The sequence below is a fragment of the Elephantulus edwardii genome, unplaced genomic scaffold, assembly GCF_000299155.1.
Source record: "Elephantulus edwardii isolate Elephantulus edwardi_28Jun2011 unplaced genomic scaffold, EleEdw1.0 scaffold00334, whole genome shotgun sequence".
In the NCBI taxonomy this organism is placed as follows: domain Eukaryota; kingdom Metazoa; phylum Chordata; class Mammalia; order Macroscelidea; family Macroscelididae; genus Elephantulus; species Elephantulus edwardii.
Window position 1 is genome coordinate 1,555,108 of NW_006400084.1, and position 10,301 is coordinate 1,565,408.

At 39.0% G+C, this 10,301-nt stretch overlaps 2 pseudogenes; both read left to right on the top strand.

The window, feature by feature from the left end:
- The first annotated feature begins 209 nt into the window (after positions 1-209).
- On the top strand, positions 210-1,206 carry LOC102845015 (annotated as a pseudogene).
- A 254-nt stretch (positions 1,207-1,460) lies between these two features.
- LOC102847846 lies at positions 1,461-3,789 on the top strand (annotated as a pseudogene).
- Positions 3,790-10,301: the final 6,512 nt, after the last annotated feature.

Consider the following 10,301-nt stretch of genomic DNA (forward strand, 5'->3'; position numbering starts at 1 on the left):
ATGATGGAAGATGTTTAATGAAAAAGATAAAATTAAATTAACTTTTAACTAATAGCATCTCATAAAATTTTTTTGTAGACAAAAATTTAAAGTAAAAAAAGATTTCCAGGAATCTCGGAGCTGCAGCTGCAGAGTCAGGATTTCGCCGCCTCGCGCAGCCGAAGCCGGCCGGACGTGCATTCCCGGTACCTTCCTCATCCAAATCCGGTATGGCTACTCTCAAGGATCAGCTGATTCAGAATCTTTTTAAGGAAGAACAGACCCCCCAGAATAAGATTACAGTTGTTGGGGTTGGTGCTGTTGGCATGACCTGTGCCATCAGTATTTTAATGAAGGACTTGGCAGATGAACTTGCACTTGTTGATGTCATGGAAGACAAATTAAAGGAGAGATGATGGATCTCCAATATGGCAGCCTTTTCCTTAGAACACCAAGAATTGTGTCTGGCAAAGACTACAACGTAACTGCAAATTCCAAGCTGGTTATTATCACAGCGGGAGCATGTCAGCGGGGGGGGGGGGGGGGGGGGGCCGTCTCAATTTGGTCCAGTGTAATGTGAACATCTTTAAATTCATCATTCCTGTTGTTGTAAAGTACAGCCCAAACTGCAAGCTGTTTGTTGTTTCTAATCCAGTGGATATCCTTACCTATGAGGCTTGGAAGATCAGTGGCTTTCCCCAAAACCGTGTTATTGGCAGTGGATGCAATCTGGATTCAGCGAGGTTCCTAATGGGCGAGAGGCTGGGAGTTCACACATTGAGCTGTCATGGCTGGGTCCTTGGAGAGCGTAGAGACTCTAGTGTGCCTGTATGGAGTGGAGTGAATGTGCCTGGTGTCTCTTTGAAAAATCTGCATCCTGAATTAGGTACTGATTCAGATAAGAAACAGTGGAAAGAGGTTCACAAGCAGGTGGGTGACAGTGCCTATGAGGTGATCAAACTGAAGGGCTCTACCTCCTGGGCCATTGGACTGTCTGTGGCAGATCTGGCAGAAAGTATAATGAAGAATCTTAGGCGGGTACATCCAATTTCCACCATGATTAAGGGTTTTTATGGAATTAAAGATGTCTTCCTTAGCGTTCCTTGCATCTTGGGGCAGAATGGAATCTCAGACGTCGTGAAGGTGACTCTGACTCCTGAGGAAGAGGCCAGTTTGAAGAAGAGTGCAGATACACTTTGGGGAATCCCAAAAGAGCTGCAGTTTTAAAGTCTTCTGTTGTACCATTTCATTGTCTAGGCTACAAAAGGATTTTAGTTGGGGGTTGTAACGCATGTTGTCCTTTTTATCCAGTCTGATTAAAGCAGTAAAATACCACATAGGAAAAACATCCGTTTCCTAAAGGTAGACATAGGAATGGTCCATAAAACCCTACAGCTATGTTCTAATGGTGGTTCTTACCTTGTGCAGTTCTAAACTGGTTAGTATAATAGAATTCCACCACCTCTCAGACACCACGGTCAATGTTGCGCATACTGCAGCTGCCCTTCAAACTAGAATGTTTACTGTGTTAAATAACTTTGGCCTAGTATAAGCTTTTTTTTTTAAGTCACATTCTGTGCTCTAATGTACAAATTCAATATTGCATGTCTTGTACATTATTGTTCTAAAGGATTCTATTTTGTATCCTATATTTATCAGAGTAATGTATAATGCAACTCTGATAATGTGATGTAAAATGTAAAGATCTACATATAAGCATTGCAACTGTATCATACCAACTAAAACACCAAATAAACTATGAACAGTGACAAAAAAAAAAAGAATTCCATTCCATAAAATCTAACTTAACAGAAGTTTTCTTTTTTATTCAGCAGGAAATAAAATATAGTTCTTAATACTATCCAGTCTGAGGTCTCCAACAGTGACATGTATCTCCTCCCTGTTGCCATGTTTCGGGATCCTTTCTGCCAAGACCCCAACAAGCTGGTGTTCTGTGAAGTCTTTAAATACAACTAAAAACCTTCAGAGACCAATTTAAGGCACACCTGTAAATGGACAATGGACATGGTGAGCAACTAACACCCCTGGTTTGGAATCGAGCAAGAGTATCCCCTCATGGTGGCAGACAGCTACCCCTTTAGTTAGCCTTTCAAAGGTTTCCCTGGGCCCAAATATCTATAATTACTCTGATGCGGAGGCTAACTACTAGGCCTGCTTGGAAGCAGGCAGAAATAATGCCTGTTCATTGGGATTTTCAAATAGGCTCCTGTGAAGAAATTGACATGGGAGATCATCTCTGGATGGCCTGTTTCATCCTGCACGGTGTATGTGAAGATTTGGGTGTGATAATAACATTTGACCACAAGACCCTCCCTGGGAAATGGAATGGCACTACGTCATTACAATGTTAACACCAAGACCATGCCAGAAATAAATGGTCTGAAGCACATCAAAGAGTTCTTCACCCACATGAAGAGACTGAGCAAGGGGCACCAGTACCACATCAGGCCCTATGATCTCAAAGGAGGCTGGACAATGCAAGGTGCCTAACTGGATTACATGAAACCTCGAACATCAACAACTTTTCTGCCAGTGTGGTCATCCATGGCATCAGTACTGACATTTCTCAAGACTATTGGCCAGGAGAAGAAGGGCTACCTTGAAGATCGATGCCCCTCTGCCAACTGTGATCTTTAGTGGGTGATGCTATTGTTGTTGCTGATTGTCTTCAAGGCTAGCATAACTCACAGTGATCCTATGAACAAAAGGCCTGAAGCCCTTTACTACTATTGACATTTATCAAAGTTTATAGAGTTTCTGCAGGAAGTGGATGCCATTCCTGCTTCCAAACCTGCCATAGTACGTTATTATTGTTATATGCTATTTAGGTGCCTGCAATGTATAGTGACCCTTTCTACAGCAGCTCTGAACCCTTCCCTGTCCTGAGCCAATCTCACTAATTCTGACACACCAACCCCCATCGTCCCAGTTATTCTATCTCATCCTGTGTCTCCCTTTCTTCACTCTCCGTCCACCCTTTTAAGCATAAAATCCTTCTCCAAGGACCAATCTCTTCTGGCCACATGCTCAAAGTAAGTGAGATGGAGCTTCAAAATCCTAACCTCCAAGGAGAGACTTGGTTTCACCCTCTCCAAGACAGACTGATTTGTTTTCTTGGCAGTCCATAGTATGTTCAAGACTCTTTTCTAGCACCACAACTCAAAAGCATCTATTCTTCTTCTGTCATCCTTAGTCATTGCCCAGCTCTCTGAAGCATAACAAGTAATTCAGAAGACCATGGCCTGGATTAGGTGCATCTTTGTATTTAGACTGATATTGTTGCTCTTCAGCACTCAGGAGAAGTCCATTACAGCATATTTTCCCCAATGCACTTTGTCTTTCAATTTTCTGACTGCTGGTATTAAGAATGTTGATTGTGGATCTGAGCAAGCTGTAATTGCTAGCAACCTCAATCTCTTCTCCATCTAATATGGTGCTGCCAATTGGCCCAGTGGTGAGAATCTTTGTCTTCTTGATGTTGAGCTTTAATCCATATTGAAGACTACAGTCCTTGACATTTTGCAACAAGTGCTTCATGTCTTCAGTTTCAGCAAACAAGGTTGTGTCTTCTGCATATCGTAGGTTGTTAATGAGTCTTCCTCTAATCTTAATGTCATACTCCTCCTCATAAAGCCCTGCTTCCCAAATGATCTGTTCTGGATACAGATTGAAAAGGTAAGTGGACAGGATGCATCTCTGACACACCCATTTCCTGATTTTGAACCATGCAGTGTGTGATAGAATTCCTCATCCACAAGTCTTCACGAGACTGGTGAAGAGCCTGTCTAGTGTAAAAGTAAAGTGTACTAGACTTCTAATAATCAAACCCCACCTTGTTCTTCATCTCACTCCTTGTTTTCCCCTCTCCTACATGTTCCTAATAGAGCTGTAATTCAAAAGGCAAAATATCAAAGCCTTTTTTTATTCCTCACACCCAATTAATAACTCTTGCTTTTTAGGGGCAAGGGTAGAGGGAGCAAGTTCTTAATCTCTTCATGGCCATCCTTTCCCTTTTCCCTGTGACTGAAGCTTTCTTGAAGATTGAGAAATAGTGCATTCATGGAGAGAGGGTGGGGAAATATGAGCATTGCTTCCATTTAATCAGGTGTGTTTGTCTAATAGGCATAGTTATCCAAACAGAGCATATATGTTTGAACAGAGAGGAGGAAAGGAGGAGAGGAGGAATTTTTTTTCTCCATGGAAATTAGGAGAGAATGAGGGTAGGGACATGACTGGACATATCCCTGGCTTAAGAAAAGATTTTTAGTACCCCAAGAAGCATAAAAAGAAGATTGAAGAAAAATACAGAATCATTGTATCAAAACAATAGCTCTGAACTCTATCTTGAGCAATTTCATTGTCTCTGACACACCTAACCCCATAACCCCAGGTCTGAGTCAATCCATCTCATCCAGGGTCTTCCTCTTGTGCTTTCCCTCCACCCTTCCAAGCACAATATCCCTCTCTAAGGACTGGTCCCTCCTGGTAACATGCCCAAAGTATGTCAGACAGAGCTTCAGAATCCTTGCCTCCAAGGAGCAAGGTTTCACCTCTCCAGGACAAACCTATTTGTCCTCTTGGTAGTCCATGGTATATTTACTACTCTTCTCCAGCACCACAACTCAAAGGCATAAATACTTCTGTCATCTTAACCATTGTCTAGCTCTAAGATGCATAGCAAGTAATTGCAAAGACCATGGCCTGGATCAAGCACACTTTAGCTTCTAAATTGATATCATTGGTCTTCAGTACTCTGGATGGGTCCCTGACAACAGAATTTCCCAATACAATTTGTTTTTTTATTTTCTGGCTGCTGGTACCAAGGGTGTTGATTGTGGAGCTAATCAAGCTGAAGTTGTTAAAAGTTTCAATCTCAAAAAAAAAGTTTCAATCTCTTCACCATCTATCATGATGCTGCCAATTGGCTCAGTGGTGAGAATCTTTGTTTTCTTGATGTTGAGCTTTGATCCATATTAAAGACTTGACCTTCTGCACCAAGTGCTTTATGTCCTCCTCAGTTTCAGCAAGCATGGTTGTTTTAACTGCCTAACACAGGCTGTTGATGAATCTTCCTGCAATACTAATGTCAAATTTCTCCTAATAGAACCCAGCCTCCTGGATGATTTGTTCTGCATAAGGATTGAATAGGTATGGTGATAGGATGTATCCCTGGTGTACATATTTTCTGATTTTGAACCATTTAGTGTTTCCTTGCTCTCTACTTATTACTTCCTTTTTGACTTTGTGGATCATAACAGACTATGGCCAACACTGAGAAGAATAGAAATTGCAGACCATTAATTATGCTCATATGAAACCTGTATCTAGACCAAAAAGCTATTGTCTGAACAAAGCAAAGGAATACTGCCTGGTTTAAAATTACGAAAGGTGTGTGTCAGGGCTACATCCTTTCTCCACTACTATTCAATGTGTATGCTGAGCAAGTAATTCAAGAAGCTAGACTCTATGAAGAAGAATGTTGCATCATGGTGGAAGACTCACCAATAATATGCACCATGCAGGTGATCCAACCTTGTTTGATGAAAATGAGGAGGATTTGAAGTGCTTGCTGCACAAGATCAAAGACTACAGTCTCCAAATGAATTACACTGCAACACCAAGAAGAGACAAAAATCTTTGTCAATGGGTCAATAGGCAATAGTATGATAGATGGAGAAAGGATTGAAACTGTCAATGATATCACCTTACTTGGATGAATTATCAACACCTTTGGTACCAGCAGTGAGGAGATCTGGAGATGTTTTATACTGGGAAAGTCTTCAGTCAGTTACCCCTCCAAATCACTGAGGAGCAATGATGTGAATTTAAAGACTAAGCTGTGCCTGATTTAGGCCATGGTCTTTTCCATCACTTGGTATGCATCTGTAATGTAGACAATGAATAAGAATGACAGAAGAAGAAGAAGGATGCCTTTGAACTGTGGTGTTGGAGAATAGTACTTAATATCTCATGAACTTTCAAAATAATAAATAGATATATCTTAGAGAAAGTACAGCCAGATTGCTCCTTGGAGGCAAAAGTGACAAAACTTCATCTCACATACTTTGGGCATATTGTTAGGAGAGTCTACTCCCTAGGAACAGACATAATCCTTGGAAGGTGAAGGGTCATGGAAATAGAGGAAACCTTCAACAAGATGGATTGACATAGGGACTGCAACAATGGGCTCAAGTATTCCTGTAATGATAAAGATGACATGACAGTGTTTGAATTTGTTTTTCATAGGGTCATGATGAGGTAGGTATGTGCAACTCAAGGAAACCTGAACAAGAGCAACAACAACAACAACAATGTGTAAACAGCAAACAAGTATAAGTTTACTCTGTATTGTCTTTCAAATTGTGTATAATACGCTACTTCTTCCATCACTCAAATTTTGAACTTTATTCATGCTGGTATCTGTAAGTATAGAATATTCATTATCTCTGTCCTGTAACATTCCATTGTATTATTACACCAGAATTTATTCATTCATTTCCCTGTTGATGACTAGTGTTTTTAATAGACTATTATAAAGTAATTTACTGTTATATCCTTTTTTATGCTGTTATTCTTCACTCTACATAGTAGAGAATGTTTCTTTGCACATTCTTGCCTCCTCAAGAGTTAATTTAAGAGGGGAATTACTGGTACATTGAAAATGTGCTCTATTAAAAATACCAGGAACAAATACTCTAATCTGGAGGAAGTGGTGCTGCATGGCAGGAGGTGCTGCTCCAACAATACACTGGGGACAAAACTTCTGTCCAGCTTGACTGCACAGGACCCCTTAAGCTCAAGTAACGGGGAGGTCCTTGGCACCTCGAGGGTGGTGAGAAGCCACTTCCGGAAGGAAACAACAGGCTTCCTCCTTTGCCATTCCAGTGCTTTGGGGGTGGGGAGTGGGAAACTGCTGGCAGGCCCTTGGTCTTGCAGGCCCGGACCAAGAAGGGAGCACAAATATATAGGTGCTTCACAAAACATTGTTGTACCCTGGGTAATTTTACAGTTACAACAAGCTAATATCTACTAAGAAAAGATTCCCATTATGTCAAGAAAGCAGTAATCCACATCAGCCATTGTGAAAAACAAAATAACCCTTCTCCTAAAAAAGCAGACCCAATGAATTTCCAGATGAAAGATGGAAGAAAAAAAAATATAGAATAGACAAAGAGGTACAAGAAATTACAAAATCATCATAAGATAGAGAGGGTAAAGCCAACACAGTACTGGAAATAACAGAAAAGCATAAAAATGCAATACAGAATATGAAAGCCAAAATGGCAGAAGTGTCCAACGTGCTGGTAGGACAAAATAGTAGAAATGAAGAGATGGAATAGAGGGTCAGTGAGCTGAAAGACAAGAGCCTCACCAGAAACATACTAGAATAAAAATCAGAGATGAGATGCAAAGAAAATGAAGAAAACATTAGAATTATGTGGGATGACATGAAATGGAATAACATACGTGTGATTGGAACTCTAGAACAGGGGAGTAACGGGAAAATCACTGAAAAGATTGTGGAAGAAGCACCAGAAGAAAACTTCCCAGGTATTTTGAAAAATTGGGAAATCCACATTCATTAAGCACAGAGAATACAAAATAGATTAGACCCAAAAAAGAAAAACACCAAGACATATCATAGTAAAATTCTACAAATTAAAAGATAAGGATAGAATTCTAAGAACAGCATGAGAAAAAACAAAGAGTTACCTATAAATGGGAAGCAATTAGATTAAGTTCTGATTTCTCAGCAGAAACCATGCGAGCTAGAAAGCAATGGTTTGCCATACACAGAAAGTTGGAAGAACAATTGCCAGTCAAGGATCCTATAACCAGCAAAGCTCTCCATCAAAGATGAAGGGGAAATTAGATTATTTGCAGAAAAGAGGGACCTTAAGCAATTTGTGAAAACAAGACCAAAACTACAAAAAATTTTAAGTCCTGCACACAGAGACATGAAAGGAAAGTGCATGGACCATAATAACTAGAAAGAACAGAAAAAGAAATACAGCAAAATGGCAAAAATAAAACCTGGCCTAAAAAGAATTATACTTAAGGTGAACAGACTAGATGCACCAATTAAGAGAAAAAGAGTAGCAGAATGGATAAAAAACAAAGCCCATCAGTATGTTGCCTACAAGAGACACATCTAAAAAAGGAAGGGAAAACCAGATTCAAAATCAAAGGCTGGGGAAAAAAATACCAAACAATGGCAACCTCAAAAAAGAAGGAGTGACAATACTAATCTCAAAGTAAATAGATTTCAGAATAAAAACCATCATTGAAGATAAGGAAGGGCATTGCATACTGATTAAAGGCACAATATATCAAGAAGATACAACTTTTGTTAACATCTATGCACCAAATGATAGACCTGCAAAATACATAAAACAATGCTGAACAGAATTGAAGAGAAAAATAGACAGTGAGTGTCATGATAGCGGTAGGAGATTTCAACACATCACTATCACCAAAGGGTAGGTCAACTGAAAAGAAGCTCAACAAAGATGGAGAAGATCTAAACTGTACAATCAGCCAACTCTGCTATGTGAATTTATTCAGGGTACTGCACCCAACTGAAACTAAATTCACTTTCTTCTCAAGTGCACATGGTACCTTCTCCATCCTTGATCATATATTAAGACACAAAGCAAGCCTTGAAAAGTTAAAAAAAAAACCACAACACACCTTTGAAATAATACAAAATCTTTTCTCAGATCACAATGCCATAAAACTAGAAATTAACCACAGGAGAATAAATTTTACAAAATCACTCATGTGTAAACTAAATAACTCTCTGCTAGAACATTTTTAGGTTATAAAAGAAATAAATAATGGAGAATAATGTTCCTTGAAACAAATGGTAATGAAAATACAACTTATCAAAACCTCTGGACACATCTAAGGAAGTCCTCAGAGTGCAGTTCATAGCAATATACATACACATAAAAAAGGAAGAAAGAAGAATCAATGATCTAACTCAACACCTTCAGCAAATAGAAAAATATCAACCATCTAATTCTACAACCTCTAGAAGAAAAGAAATGATAAGGACAAGAGCTGAAATCAATGAGATAGAAAATGGAGAAATAATTGAAACCATCAGTAAGATGAGCAGCTGGTTTTTCAAAAGGGTCAATAGACTTGACAAATCACTGGCAAATTTAACATAAAAAAAGACACAGATAACCTGATTAAGAAATGATGAAACTGACATCACAACAGAACCAGAGGAAATTAAATGGATGAATTCCTTGAAATGCATTTCCTACCCAGATTGGCAAGGACCAATTATAGAACACTTGAACACGCCCCATGGTAAGAGAAGAAATGGAAAAGGTCATACAAAGACTTCCCCATAAGAAAAAACCTGGTCCAGGTGGCTTCACAGCTGAATTCTATGAAACATTCAGAGAGGATTAAGCACCAATTCTCCTTAAATTATTTTAAAAAATTGAAAAAGAATAAATACTTCCAGAGTCAATCTATGAAGCAAGCATAACCCTAATAACAAACCCAGCCAAAGATATTACCAAGAAAGAAAATTACAGACCAATATCTCTCATGAATTAGATGCAAAAATCCTTAACAAAATCCTAGCCAATAGAATCCAAAAGCCAATAAAAAAGATAATTCACTATGTCAAGTGGGATTCATAACAGGTATTGCTCAAGATAACAAAAACAATCAACATGATTCACTAGATTAACAAATAACAAGAACCTTATGATCTTAGCAATTGATGCAGAAAAGGCATTTGACAAAATGCAACACCATTTACTGATAAAGACACTCAGCAAAATTATTATAGAAGGGAACTTTCTCAACATAGTGAAAAGTATATATGCCAAGACTAAGCCAACATCATTCTCAATGGAGAAAGACTAAAAGCATTTTCTTTGCAATCAGAAACCAGACAAGGATGCCCACTATCACCACTTCTGTTCAATATTGTATTGGAAGTGCTTCCTAGGGTAATACGATAAAAGAAGGAAATAAAAGGCACCCAGATCAGCAAAGAGATGATTAAACTGTCACTATACTGTTAGAGTTAGTAAGCCAATTTAGTAGTGTGGCAGGATAGATCAATATCCAAAAATAAATAGGATTCCTCTATAGTAACAAACAGAACTCAGAGAAGGAAATTAAGAAAGCAAAGCCATTTATAATAGCCAACTGAAAACTGAGATACTCGGGAGTGTGCTCACCAAGTTGTGCCAAGAAATCTGGAGAACAACCACTTGGCCAACTGACTGGAAGAGATCTATATTTGTTCCCATTCCAAAGAAAGGTGACCC